This window comes from Grampus griseus, assembly GCF_964374135.1.
Source record: "Grampus griseus genome assembly, chromosome: 5".
NCBI lineage: Eukaryota > Metazoa > Chordata > Mammalia > Artiodactyla > Delphinidae > Grampus > Grampus griseus.
Genome location: NC_138998.1, coordinates 78,715,366 through 78,731,118, shown reverse-complemented (window position 1 = coordinate 78,731,118; position 15,753 = coordinate 78,715,366). Strand labels below are relative to the sequence as shown.

The 15,753-nt window shown below is 40.6% G+C and overlaps 1 long non-coding RNA gene across 1 annotated transcript; it reads right to left on the bottom strand.

Annotated features, from left to right (window-relative positions):
- Positions 1–11,904: 11,904 nt before the first annotated feature.
- On the bottom strand, positions 11,905–15,417 carry LOC309822447. Its single transcript, XR_014296738.1, has 3 exons — positions 15,360–15,417; positions 13,837–13,920; positions 11,905–11,990 (listed from the first exon to the last, which is right to left on the bottom strand). It is a non-coding gene; the product is annotated as an uncharacterized lncRNA (long non-coding RNA).
- Between the last annotated feature and the right edge of the window lie 336 nt (positions 15,418–15,753).

The following is a 15,753-nucleotide window of genomic DNA, read 5'->3' as shown; positions in this document are numbered from 1 at the left end:
TGGTTATATAGGAGAGTGACTTTATTCTTTTTAAAATTTATTTTATTGAAGTATAGTTGATTTACAATGTTGTGTTAATTTCTGCTGTACAGCAAAGTGATTGTTATACATATATACATTCTTTTTCATATTCTTTCCATTATGGTTTATCACAGGATATTGAATATAGTTCCCTGTGCTACACAGTAGGACCTGTTGTTTATCAATTCTATATATAATAGCTTGCATCTGCTAATCCTGAACTCCCAATCCATCACTCCCCTACCCCCCTCCCCCGTGGTAACCACAAATCTGTTCTCTATGTCTGTGAGTCTGTTTCTGTTTCATAGGTAAGTTCATTCGTGTCATGTTTCTGATTCCACATATAAGTGATATCATATGGTATTTGTCCTTCTTTGAGATAAACAAAATGGATTAAGCTCTAGCTGGACTAGTCAGGAAAAAGAAAAAAGACTCAAATTCTCAATATCAGGAATTAGGGAGGTGACAGCACCACGTATACTATAGGTATTAAAAGGATAAAAATAGATTTTTATGAATAACTTTATGCCAAGAAATTTCACAACTTAAATAAAATGGACAAATACCTTGAAAGATGTAAATTACCACAGCTCGCACAGGAAGAAATAGATGAACTAAACACTTCTTTATCTGTTAAAGAAATTGAAACTGTACTTAAAAGCCTTCCCACATAGACATCTCAAGGCCCAGATAGCTAGTAAATTATAGAATTATAGAATTCACTAGCTAGAAGAAATAATATTAATTCTACACAAGATTAGAAATAATACACAAATTCTACACAAATTAGTATTTGTACTAATACCAATTTTACACAAAGAAGAAATAATACTAATTCTACACAAGATTGTCCAAAAATTTGAAGAGCAGGGAATACTTCTTAACTCATTTCATGAGGCCAACATTACCCTCATATCAAACCCAGACAAAAATATTACAACAAATGAAACAACAGATGAATATCTCAAATATACATAGAAGCAAAAATTCTAAACAAAATTTTAGCATATTGAATCCAACAGTATGAAAAGGATAATGCAACATGACCAAGAGGGGTGAGTTTATCCCAAGAATGCAGGACTGCTTTATGTTAAAAAATCAAACAGTAATTCACCATATTAGCAAACCAAAGGAGAAAAACCACATAATCATCTCAATAGATGCAAAAACTGCACTTGACAAAATCCCATAGCCATTACTGACAAAAAATTGTTAGCAAACTAGGAATATGAAGGAACATCCTCAACCTGATAAAAGACATTTACAAAAATCTATAGCTAGCAACATGTTCAACGATGAAAGACAATGCTTTCTCACTAAAATCAGGAAAAAGACAGGGATGTCTTCTGTCACTTCTTACATTCAACACTGTATGTAGATACAAAAACCCTAAACATAATTTTAACAATCAAATTCAACAACATATAGAAAGGATACTACATCATAACTGAATGGGATTCACAAATCAATCAACATAATTCATTCAATCAATATAATTCAAAAATCACTGTAATTCATCATATGAGCAAACTAAAAAGAAAAATCAGATGAAATAATATTTCTAAAAAAGTAATAAAATGAATCCAGATTGGAAGGAAGAAAAAAACTGTCTTCTTCGTAGATGACATGATTGTTTCTATAAAAATTCCAATGGAACGTACAAAAATGCTACAAAAACTAATGAGTTCAGTGAGTTTGCGAGAAAAAGATGAATATTCAAAAATGAATTTCTATATATTAGCAATGAACAATTGGAACTTGAAATATTAAAATACCACTTATAATAGCATAAAAAATATGAAAAATTTAGGGGCTAAATGTGACAAAAGATGTAAAAGGTCTTATACTGAAAATAACAAAGCATTGTTGAGAGAAATTCAAGAGACCTAAATGAATAGAGATATATACTTTGCTTATGGGTCAGAAGACTCAATATTGTCAAGATGTCATTTCTCCCCAAATTGATCTGTACAGTCAATGCCTTTCCAATCAAAATCCCAGCAGATTGTTTTCCTGCAGGAGTTGAAAAGCTAATTCTAGAAATCATATGAAAATGCAAAGGACCTAGGACTCTGAAAAACAATTTTGAAAAAGAACAATTACAAACTCTAAGTAAAACCAAAAAAAGGAAGTTTTTAAAAATGGAGCATGGGGGACTTCCCTCGTGGTCCAGTGGTTAAGAATCTGCCTTCTAGTGCAGGGGAGGCGGGTTTGATCCCTGGTGGGGGAACTAAGATCCCACGTGTCTCGGGGCAACTAAGCCCGCACGCTGTAGAGCCTGCCCACCACAACTAGAGAAAAGCCCGTGCACCGCAATGAGGAGCCCACGCACCCCAACAAAGGGTCCAGCAAGCCGCAATTAAGATCCCGCGGGCCGCAACTAAGAGCCGATGCAGCCAAGTAAATGAATAAATAAATGAATATTTTTAAAAAATAAAATTAAAAAATGGAGCATGAAATATGATATGAATTGAGCAAGTTATGTAGTATAAGAAAGAAGAATCTACTTGGCCTTGATGCTTGTTTCATTCTCCTTTGAATTGCTCAGATTTGGAGATATTGAATGTTAATCTTCTGAGCCAACCACTCAAAATTCTATAGTAAATTATATTTGCATAAGCACAAACTATGCTACAGAGTAACTTATTGATTTCAACTTTTAAGCTCAATCAACAGATAAAATACAGAAAAATTAATAATACTTATAGAACAAAATGCAAATGCTATAAACCCTAACATTGTAAATGTAAAGGTAGAGAAGACAGAAATTGAGAGGTACAGAGATTGGGTGGAAGTGAGGGGAAGGGGAGAGGTGAAGAGTAATGTGAGGGGGCTATTTCTCTCTTGTTACCTAGTAGGGAATCAAGAGTCACTACCTATTCTTGATGGAGCAAGAATTCAAAGGTTAAGCATGGTATTTAAACTTATAATGATAACCAAAAGATAACATGGTAAATAATATCATTAACAGAGCGCATGAAGGGGAAAAGAAATGGAGAGATAGTTTCAATGAACTAGATTTATTATCATTCATAGCTTGGGGGTTAACAGACCTTGGATAAAGTATATAAATTAAGAAATAGTGATATAAGCATAGAGTTTATAATTATAGTGCTAACCATCAAAATAATTAAAAACAAATTCTTAAAGGTGGTTACCTTTGGGTGGTGAGACATGGGGGTGGGGGAGAGGTTTAAGGAATGAAGCAAGAAGCATTTTTCTTTTTCCATTGAATACCATTCCATACCTTTTGAATTTTTTAACCGAGTGCATATATTACTTTTATCATAGACAGTTCTTATACAATTTTATCATTTTAGTTTTGTTTAATTTTAGGTTTAAGGCACATGAGGAAATTATAATGTACCTATTTTTAAAGTTTTATGGTCTGAACACTTACGTTTTCCAGATAAACCTAAGACACTTCACAGCCTGTCTCCTCATGGTCTGATTTTAAAAAAACAAAACAAAACAGAAAAACGCTAACCCAATCCAAAAATAACAGAAAGACAAGTTAAATCTTTACTACAGTGTCATGAAAACATCAAAGGGGGACTCCACTCACAATACATTATAAAACCTTTTCAAATCTTCTTTCCCTGCCCCTCTTCTCAATGTCTCACATCATATGGTAACTGCTCCCAAATCTCTCTCCTCTTCAAACTTCAACAAAACACCTCCCACGCTGACTCTAGTCTCCTTTACTCCCCTTTCTTTCTGGGCCTATTCTAAGTCTCTACTTGTTCAAATAGAAATCAACGTTCCCCTGATGTTCATTTCATCTTTTACCACAAGGGTCCTTCTTCTTAGTCAGGAGAAACTGGCATTATTATGATGCTATTTCTAAAAGAAAACCAAATTCTAATTTCCCCAAAATCTACCCCAAACAAATATTTGAGACATATCCTGCTGGAATTTAGTTACAAGCTAGAAGTTTCTCTACTGTAAGCATCTTAAAGATAGAAGTGGAGTTTTATTCATCTTTGTATTTGAGGAGACAACAACATGCTTCACACAGAGTAATGCTTTACACCAAATGCACATTTTACTGTTGAATTACACTTTGGAATAGCTTTTATGGAAAGTATAGGGAAAAGAAGAGGAAGAAAGCTAATGTTTACTGAGTATCTACTATGAGGCAGGCACACTATACCATTATGGTGGTGATATATATTTCTACTTTCTCTTCTGGATCAGTAATTCTCAAACAGAAGCAAGAAAAGCAGATGTGGAGGAGTGCATGTGGGCTCTTGCTTTTTTTTTTTTTTTGAAGGTTTTTTTTTTTTTTTAATTGAAGTATACTTGGTTTACAATATTGTGTTAGTTTCAGGTATACAGCAAAGTGATTTGGTTATACATGTGTATATATGTATATACCTATATAAGTACATGTAATTTGAAATGAACCTCCATGTGAGACTATTATTCCCCACTGTGTGTGCAAGCACACACGTAATAAAACATTCTCGTAACCCTGATTCATATAAACGAAGACACTTTTACAAATACTGATGTGTCCGAAATACCACTTGACCTTTAAGTGTCGAGGGGAGGGGAGGAAGATTATGAACCATGGATGGAAACTCTGTGTGTGTGTACGTATGCTGTATGTGTATCTACAATGCATGCACACTCACAAATGCCCACTAGAGGGCAAACCCACATCTCAGACGTTAACGATTACTGGGATGCCCCTTGTGGGCATTTTAATAATTCAAGCCAAATTCCTCTAAGGACAAGGTATGATATACAGTTTAAGGCGTGTGCAAATTAACTTTGTGATGGTGTTCTTACAAATAATTCCCAGGGAGAGAAGCTAAACTTACAGCTCCACAGTTTCTAGAATCTATTGTGACTTGTTTTTCGTGCAAAATGTAGTATTAATACAGATAAATTCCCTTAATAGACCATCTGATTTCATATTTAGGCTTCAGAATGAACTAGTTGCGGGACTAAAGCAAGTGACAAGGCCAGGATTTGACCCCAAGTAGTTCAACTTCAGAAACTAGGCGTCAACCAGGATGCATCTCCACCTCTCAGTAAGGTGAGAGAGTAGGCAAGGAGGGATGCTGCATGGTGCCCTTCCCCCTGGTTTGCCGCCTCCCTCTGTCCCTGTCCTGACCCCCACATCTCTGCCAGGTTTGGCCAACACTGCCTTGCTCCAAGTTCTTAATGAATTCCCACTGCAGGATCAACTCCGGACTGGCACAAGCCAGCCATGCCACCAATCTCTCCCACACCCAACCACGCTGACGCTTTCCACTCCCTGCACAAGTCCTGGTCTCACACATGTCTGTGTCCCTAGAAATGCTGTCCTTGTTTTTCTGAAAATCCTCTCCCCTGTTATCTGCAGGAGAAATCGTCACGCTTCAAGCCTCCACCAGAGTCACCTCCTCTAGGATATCCCCTCGACTCAGCCAGGCAATCAATCACTCCGACTCCAGGGCTCCCATCCGTCTCCTGATATTGCAGTTGCCAGTGTGCTTGGCTCTCTTGCCACTAGGGTGAGGGCTCCTGAGGGCATGGATGGAGTCTTTTCTGCTTTGTGTCCTCAGCACCAAACCCGGTATCTGGCATGTAGAGGACGCTAAGGAAATTTGACTGGCTGAATAAATGAGTAAATGCTGAGTGTAAACAGACTTCGCAGACTCTTGAAAATTCCAGCCTTCAGGAAGGTAATTCCTTACTGGATCCCTTGCAGAGGTGTGAGAAGGGACAGAAGAGCAAGTGGCCGGAGCCAGAGTGGCCCATGCAAGAGGCCACAGCGCCATCACACAGGCCCCGCAGAGCTTCCTTTCTCTGGTACCCCAAACATGCTTCAAAACATTAAGGTATGTGGGAAGGAGCCCACCCCCCACCTCCGCCAATCTCCCTATCCCACCCATCCTGTACAATCAGGTGAAACCCTGTATACTTCTGTAACTCTTCTCCTTGACCTCCATTGGAGCTCCTTGCTGAAGTGAGCATTCTCTGTATAAAAGTGCTTAACCGTTAGCATCAGCTAAAGATACAGATATTTCCACCAAGAGACTTCTGAGTTTACTTAGACTCTTACCAATCTGATCATTAGAGTAACAGTTTCCAACGCGGGACTGGGGGCTGGCTCTGCTTCTTTACTATGCTGGCTACATTAGTTTACTAGAGCTGCTGTAACAAAGTACCACAAATTGGGTGGCTTCTACAACAGAAATTTACTATCTCACAGTCATGGAGGCTAGAAGTCAAGATCAAGGTGTCGGCAGGGTTGGTTTCTTCTAAGCGCTGTGAAGAAGAACCTGTTCCATGCCTCTCCCCTAGCTTCTGGTGGTTTCCTGCCAATACTTGGCATTCCTTGGCATGCAGAAGCATCACTCCAATCTCTGCCTTTATCTTGGCATTCGTCCTGTGTGCATGAATGTGTTCAAATTTCCCCCTTTTCTAAGAACACCTTTTGTATTGGGTGAGGAACCCATTCTACTCCAGTTTGATCACATCTTAATTCATTACATCACAACCACCCTCCTTCCAAAGGAAGTTCAGATTCTGAGGTACTGGAGTTAAAACTTCAACATGTGAATTTGGTGGGGGACACAATTCATCTTATAACATTGCTCGTATTTTCTAAAGCAAAAATCAGTACACATCCTTTGGCATGTCGTTTGACAATGGGGCAGAATATTTGAAATCAGGACTGTCTGGGAAATGTAGGGGTTTAGGTAGGATATTTTAGGAGTAAATCCAGGCATGTGCATGTTAATCTGAAAGGTTTTAATACACCGCAAGGTAGATATCCAACTGAAGAGGTTCTTCTAAATAGAAGAATTAGAGAGGAAACCTGAAGCTGCTTTAAATAATCAGTTCCCACGAAATCTGTGAGGACTTCCCATGAAATTAAATTAATGTGTGATAAGCTGGTGTTAGATAGATATACACACACAATCTTACTGCGAAAAAGTGCACCAGTAAATGATATTTGTGTACATCTGACTAGGTTCTTTTAGGATCCGCATGGAGAATTAAATACTTGTGTACTGAGGATTGAAAAAAGCAGAATGTTCCCTGAAATAGATGTAAGATTTTTCAAGTATAATCCTTTTTACAAACTGGTACCATTTTCCCACCACTGCCAACCCCCATGACCTTGAAACATATCCAAAAGGTATAATGAAAAACAATAGGAATATATTGTCCAACTTCCAAATGTTTACAATTTGGGGGATATAATTATATATTGAGGTAACTTATATCTGTAACCTCTGATAATTCCTGTCCTCAAACTAATTTCTGCATATTGTGCTTTCAAGATAGGAGTAAAAACAGGTCTGGGGACACCAGAGATGTAAGAAAAGTGTGAGCCACAATCAGAACTGCTTCCCAAATTGCCCACAAAAGGCAACATATCTTCAGTGTCAGAAACTGTTTAACAAGAGGCAATCTTACCTTTTCTGAAAATGTTTCCTGGTTCTAAACAGTTAAATGTAAAGTAAATCATCTCAAACCATGTTGGAACTGGTTAAGATATAAATAAATAAATGAAAATAAAATAAAGTCTTATAAATGTGTTTTATATGGGAAATGGGACCAGGATGGGGAAATGGGAAAAATAATCCCAAGGAACTGGATCATGATGGAGGAAACAGAAATATTGCTCAGTGAGAAGATAATAAAAATCATTCTCTACAATGGAATATTACTCAGCCATTAAAAAGAATGAAATAATGCCATCTGTAGCAACATAGATGGACCTAGAGATTACCATACTAAGTGAAGTAAGCCAGACAGAGAAAGACAAATATCATATGATATCGCTTATATGTGGAATCTAAAAAAAAAAAAAAAGGTACAAATGAACTTATTTACAAAACAGAAAGGAGATTCACAGGCGTAAAACACAAACTTATGGTTAACAAAGAGGCAAGCGGGGGGGGGGGGGATAAATTAGGACATTGGGATTAACCTACACAGACTACTATATATGAAATAGATAACCAACAAGGACCTACTATATAACACAGGGAGCCACACTCGTTATTTTGTAATAACCTATATGGGAAAAGTATCTGAATCACTTTGCTGTATACCTGAAACTAGCACAACATTGTAAATCAACTATATTTCAATTAAAAAAAAAATCACTCTCCTTTGTGTACTGAGCACTGGCCTAAATACAGGCCAAGTGCTAGGCTATTTCCTTATCTTATTTAATCCTCACAACAACTCTACCAGGTAGTTATTATAACCTTGATTTATCAGGTGGAGGAACTAAGGCTCAAAGAGGTTAAGAAATTTGTTCAATCCAGGTCAGCCCCAGACCACAGCCCATGCACCCAGAGCTGGTGAGGGGCCTATGGGGGATCTGAAGCTTCTATCCTGTGCCTCTAGAACATCTTCATCCAGAGAGGACTGAGTAAGAACACCAGGCATGTTGAGGAAGGTTGGAATGTATGAGGAGGAGGGTGCAGAGGTACGGGGGGCATGGAGGCCTAAAAACAACTGTGTACTGGGAAAACAATTTTGTTCAAGAGGGCTATTTATAGGGATGTTTTTCCTCAGTACTCCCTTCCCCCATCTCCTCCCTTTTGTGTTAAAAGGCTCCTGGCAGATTGGTAAAGGGTTACAGGCAATGCACAGGAAACTCTGGAACACAATGAGCGGGGTGGAGACAGATCCCCACCCACCTAAGAAAATCACTTGTTTCAGTATTTGGAGACCCTGGGGGAGACAGATGGAGCTGGAACCACATCTCTGCTCCTTTTATTGGCTTTCTCCGAGCCAGAAAGAAGGCAACATTCCCAAAGGGATGCAGAACAGAGTAAAACGGGAAACAGAGGCAAAATAAGAGGCAACAAAACAAAACAAAACAAACAAGACACTAAGATAAATGGAATCAGCCAGATAGCTAAGTTATCCCCTCTCCCAGGGACTCCTGAATTCTATGAGGAATCTAGTTTTTTCTTCCCGGAGTCTCTGTTCAGATTAGGAACTCCCAAGATACAGAGCAGGGAGTGAGAGAAGTGATCCCAAGCCCAGCTGCTGAGAGGGACCCCAGAACCTATTGCTAGGTCCTCAGGACAGACCCAGCCAGGCCTCCGGGGGCTGCCGGTTCCAGCAACGCCCCACACCCCCCAACCCAGACATCTTTCCCTCTGGGCCACCGAACAGACACCTCCACCCAAAGGGATACAAATTCAGACTTAGAAACTAAGGCCACTACTATATATAAAATAGATAATCAACAAGGACCTACTGTGTAGCACAGGGAACTCTACTCAACACTCTGTAGTAACCTAAATGGGACAAGAAGTTGAAAAAGAATACATGTAATATGTATAAACGAATCACTTTGCTATACACCTGAAACTAACACAACATTGCAAATCAACTCTCTATTCTCCAATATAAAATAAAATTTTAGGGCTTCCCTGGTGGCGCAGTGGTTGAGAGTCTGCCTGCCGATGCAGGGCACACGGGTTCGTGCCCCGGTCCGGGAGGATCCCACATGCCGCGGAGCAGCTGGACCCGTGAGCCATGGCCGCTGAGCCTGCGCGTCCGGAGCCTGTGCTCCGCGACAGGAGAGGGAGAGGCCACAACAGTGAGAGGCCCGCGTACCGCAAAAAAAAAAAAAAAAAAAAAATTTAAAAAGAACTAAAAAAATAAAAAGACCCTGCCCAGATTCCCATGTCGGTATAATAGTGATTCTACCCAGGGCACTTGGCTCTCCCCCCGGCCTTGTGAAGTCTCTTCTCTGCATGTGACTCTAGGAAGGAAGTTTCCCACTGCTGTTTGGCTGAGTCCAGCGCCCACGTGGAGTGGGACAAGAGGGTCTTGTGCTGCCTGGTTTGTTCATCGTTTCTGAAATACTGAAGATTCATTTAGTGCTACACTGTGCATTATGGGTCAAATGTGGCTACGGTTTTTAAAACACTCTGCAGGACACAAAAGATCTCTAAACCTCTTGTTTTTGAACAACATTCAATGCAAAGAAATTAGAATGTAACTTAAATATTGGAGGGGGAAAACTTATTTCTCAAATAATTTCAAATACTGTGTGCAGGTGTCTCATCTAATCTCTAGTCCTAACCTCTCAATTTCTACCCAGTCCTGCATGTTACACTATCAAAGGACTTTTCCTCCTGACAGCTCTGACATGGCCCTTGACAGGTATGTTTTATCTTTCTCCAAAAAATACTATTTACCCTTACCAGCCCCCAATCCGATAAACTTGGGGTCATCTTGGACTCTACCCCCTCCTACATCTCGTCTTTTAAATAAAAGTCTGAGGTTCTGAATTAGCGGGTAGGGGCATTGATCGATGCAATTTTATTATAAAAAGTTAGTAAGACTTTCTTTTTTGAAACCAAGTCTTTTTCTTTCTCATTATTCCCTCACCTTCTGCCCTTTCTACTCCAAAATGCCTAGTTGATGGGGAAGCAACTGAATCACATTCTCAGCTAGGGAACTGAGGCTGTAAAGCTGTGTTTCCCAATGTGTTTTCATTTATTTATTTATTTTTTGCCCTGAGCAATACAGTTTTGCAACTCTAGGAACTGAAAAGGAACTTAAATACAGAATGCTTCAGAAACAGAGAGAAAAAGAGAGAGAGAGAGAATATCATTTATAATAATAATGTCTGTCTTTCACCTTTTAAGCTGGGAGTGGGACCATTTAAAGCCTTCCTCCGTCTTCGTTATCACCACACCTGCTTGCTCTTAGAACCCCATTTAGAAGCAAAACTGGCTTTCATGGTTGCAGAGTTGGTGGAGCAATGGGAGGTTAGCTGCCATGTTTCAGGATGTACCGCCTACAGGCTAAAGGTTATTCCTGCTTCTAGGATGGGGAGACTGATTCCGGTTCTCGTTCCTTCTCTCCCGTCGAGTTGACCTCTCCTCCACTCTGTTCTGTTTGATTAGAGATTGCTAATGTGGACCTCCCTCAACCCCACTAAGGATGCTTATCCAATCTCATTTGGACACTTAGGAGCAACAGTTTGCATTATAACCTACACTGGGAACCCATAGCACAGGGTAATGCAATAATGAGTTTGGCATACATAACTTTCTAGAAGCCCTTTTGCTCTGGCCATCCTCATCTTCTACTGACTTCAGACCCTCAGAGTAGTGGTGGCTGGGCTCAGAAGGGGCACAAGACCTCTCTCATGGAAGAACCTCACCCAATATATCAGTCTGCTAGGGCTGCCATAGCAAAATAACATAGAGAAGGTGGCTTAAATAACAGAAATTTATTTTCTCACAGCTCTGGAGGCTGGAAGTCCAAGATCAAGGTGTCGGCAGGTTTGATTTCTCCTGAGGCCTCTCTCCTTGGCTTGCAGATGGCCACCTTCTCACCACCTTCTCATAAGGCCATGTCCTCACATGGTTTCTTCTCTGTGGTACACATCCCTGGTGTCTCTCTGTGTCCTAATCTCTTCTTGCAGGGACACCAGTCAGATTGAATTATGGACAAATCTAATAGCCTCATTTTAACTTAATCACGTCTTTAAAGGCCCTATCTCCAAATACAGTCAGACTCTGAGGGATTGGGGATTGGAGCTTCAACATATGAACATGGAGGGGGCACAATTCAGCCCATCACACCCAACAATCAGTGACAACACTAGCATCTTTATTTTTTTTTAAACAGAGAACTATTGGTTTTTTTGTTTGTTTTTATTTTTATTTTTAATTTTGGCAGCATTGGGTCTTTGTTGCTGCATGCGGGCTTTCTCTAGTTGAGGCGAGTGGGGGCTACTCTTCATTGTGGTGCGCAAGCTTCTCATTGCGGTGACTTCTCTTGTTGCGGAGCATGGGCTCTAGCTGCGTGGGCTTCAGTAGTTGTGGCACGTAGGTTCAGTAGTCGTGGCACACGGGCTTAGTTGCTCTGCAGCATGAGGGATCCTCCTGGATCAGGGCTTGAACCCATGTCCCCTTCATTGGCAAGCAGATTCTTAACCACTGCGCCACCAGGGAAGTCCCAACACTAGCCACTTTAAACTGGAAAGGGGGAGAAGAAAGGGGGAGAGAAAATGTACGTAGCAGAAGGATGTACCCCAGAACAAAGAATTCAGAGCATATTAACCACAGTCCATGAACAAGGAGTTATATGAATACTTAATTGGCTGGGCATGAGGAGAGAAGGGAGAACTCTAAAACTGCTGATTTCTACTCTAGCTTTATGGGCCCATTGGGTAAAAGAAAAGGCTAAATCACAGGTGACATTAAAATCTCCCAATACTGAGTGGGGGTGAGGGAGGGATGGATTGGAAGTTGGAGTTAGCAGATGCAAACTATTACATAAAGCATGGATAAATAACAAGGTCCTGTATAACAACTGTATAGCACAGGGAACTATATTCAATATCCTATGAGAAGGATATTTTTATGCATAATAGAGAAGAATATAAAAAAGAATGTGTATATATATATATATATATATATACACAAACTGAATCACTTTGCTGTACAGCAGAAATTAACACAACATCGTAAATCAACTATGCTCCAATTTAAAAAAAAATCTCCCAATATTCACTCTTGGCCTTCTGCATCTGTTTATTTACAGCAGAGAAGATTGCTACCAACGTTGGTGAGTGAAAGAAGCAGATGGCACGTTTTGATAAGCACCAGTCTTAACCAATTGCAGATAAGATAAATCACAGGCAAGGACAGAACTCTTCTGTGGGAGTTCCATGTGAGCTAAGTGCTTTCTGCACCATGATAATCTGCTACAGGCATAATTTATATTATCACCAAATAGCTTAATTAGTCCTCCTGTTAACATTCCTACACTATTTCCATTTAACCTGCTTCCTGGGAAATCCTCAGCCCTGCGAAAAAACCCATCGGAACCCAAATCTGACTTCCTTCCACAGACCCAGAGAAAGGTACACATCTTAGAGTAAGCAAAGAGAAAAAGAAAAATGGGAAGAGAAAGAAAAATAGAAGGAGAGTGTCCAGAACAAGGGCTAGATTTAAATTCGGCAATTATCACAGGGCTTACTCAGCAATGAGAGGGGGCGGGGAGCAAACCGGGAGAGGGCAACCTTCCAGCTCCCTGGGTCAGGCTGTCACCGTGTAGCTTCATTATCCAGCCTGATAAATTGTGAGTTCTTCCCACCATAAGGTGTAGATAGTTGAGAGCTATCAGGTAGAGACAAAGAACCACCATGTACACATTTCAAATAAAGTTTGTTCAGTCGGTCCAGACGTAATGGACACCTTGTCCATTGTTCAGTATTACCTCAACCCTGAACCCTAAACAACCGGAAACCAGCTTATCATGAAGCAGGGGCTGAAAGGTCTCAGGCTGTTCCAGAATGAAAATTCTGTGATTGTGGGGTCCCTTTGGGGAATCCTCAGTAAAGCACAGAAGAATCTTTGGGCTGAGTCAGTCATTAGCTTTATGGTTCATCTAGGCAGCCCTGTTTTGTGACAACCTACACCTGCTGGGTTTGATGGTGCTTAAGGGGATCTCCTACATAGCTAATGTTATAAAGTGAAGTGTTTTGACAATTACTTGTAAATTACTGTTTATTTAACTGGTGAACTTTATTGTCAGAAAGACCATATTTAATAAAATTTTTATATAATTAAAATTAATTAATACTTGAATAAGGTCTGCTGATTAGTTAATATTATTGCATCAATATAAATTTCCTAACTTTGATAATTGTACTCTGGTTATATAAGACATTAATATTTGGGAAAGCTCGATGAAGGGTATATGGGAATTCTTTGACTATTGTAAAAATTTTTATAAGCTGAAATTACTTCAACATAAAAAGTTAGAAGAATGTTTTTAAAGCTTTAGAAAGGTAATTCACAGGGCTTGACAACTTACCCATAATTTGTGCTTAGGGGTCTGGACCCAGGAAAAGAGCAACCCTTTAGCCTCTCTCCTTTGCTACCAAAATGATGAAATGCACTGTCGGTCAAATATGAAAGCCTTTGGTACAGTAAATTCCTAAATAAATAGTAATAATTATAAAAAATAGTAATAATTACAGTCTCATGTGGAGATGCTTCTCTATAAATAAAGGAACAAGTCATTATACTAAATACCCTATCAAATATTCTCCAAGTAGCTTACAAGATGCTTAGAAATTGCTGTCGTGGGAGTAGGAAACAGGGAGTCATTGACAGGTTCTGAGCAAAGCAGGCAGACAACAACAGCAATACTTCAGAAGACTCAACAGGCCCTTAGTGCACAGGATGAAATGGGAAGAGACCGGACTCAGCAAACCCCACTAGGAGTTATTCTAATAATTTAGGAGTGAATGGTCCTCACTGAATGGGACTGCACGGAAGAAGCACAGAGGAGAGGCATTTTGAAGGACTCATCTGTCTGGGCGGGACTAGACTGGAGGTGGCGGCGGAGAGAAATGAGTCAGTGGTTACTTGAAGATGTCTTGCCAAGATGACTGGGGCAATGCTGGTGTCACTGAGAGACCGATGGAAAATAGAAGGAAGGAGAGACCATACACAGAGCTTGGGCCGCAAACTCCAGTGGGGAAGACGGGCACTGGGGGCTTCGAAACTGGAGGGCTCACTCTCTAAAGAAGGTGGTGCCGCCATGCCGGCTGCTACAACTTGGCATCAGCGGTCCTTGCCATAAGGAAATGCCCTTTCGGTGTGACCAGATCTTCCATTTTTGCAAGAGAAGCCAGAAATCCCGATCTCTTATGTGAAAAATGTTAACTCTTTAATGTTGGCAATTAATTAAAAAAAAATTTAAAGCATGGCATGTACTAAACCAAACACATCTGTGAGCCAGATTTGGCAGGCACGCTATCACTTGTAAGCTCTGACAAAGAGAGAAGGTCAAGGGTCAAAGTTCATAAACTGTCTTGGTGATACATAGGGAGATGAGAGACTGTAAAGGGATTCAGTGACTAAAATACTATACCTAAAGCTTTTTCCAGCCTTCTGAGCTGTATGAATGTCCTTACCCTTCAAGCCTATACATGGATTTGAATTTACCCAGGAAGTTTAATCTAATCCTAAAATGGTTAAATAACAAGAATTTGAGTGCTTATTGTGTGCTGAGTACACAGAAGTCAAATTAACTGGAGAAGAAAAAACATGCCCTCCTGAACACTTGAGACAAATTATGAAATAACCTGGGAGACTGCTTTCTCCACATTAGGTCAGAATATCAGAGTCACCTTAAATCTGAGACTTCCCCCCCACATCACTTCCATTTAGCAAACTTTGCAATAACGTCTGTGTGTGCGTTTGTGTGTGTGTGCGCGCGCGCGCGCTTGAATCTCTAACCAGAAATCTAATTTCCTGAGCAGTGGTTACAAAGCGGCAGCCTCCATCCCTCCCTCAGCTTGGGAGGGGACCTGGCTGGGTTGGGGGTACCTGGGCGCCGGAAAGGAGGGTGGAAGGTTGGGAGTGGCCGGATGAAAACCGCTCCCCGTCAGGTTTCTCCGCTGGAATCCCTGTTTTTGTTTCCGTCATTACTCTTTAAGTGTCTGTGTAGGAGCAGGCAGGCACCGAAATAGAAAGTGTCAAAGAGATGATGACAATGACGATAAAAACAAGGCAGGCCCCTTTTTTTCAGTCCCACCTAGCCCCCTCCGTCCAGAAAGCCAGCGCGCCTCCTCCTGCGGTCTTCAAAGAGCCGTCGGTGGGGCAGGAAGCGGGCGGCTCGGACTGCGGGTGCTCCTAGGAGAGCGGCGATTTCCTCCCGAGCTGCCCGGTTATCTCCAGAGTCGCAGAACAGCTCTCCGAAGAGCGCGTTCTCTCCCCCACC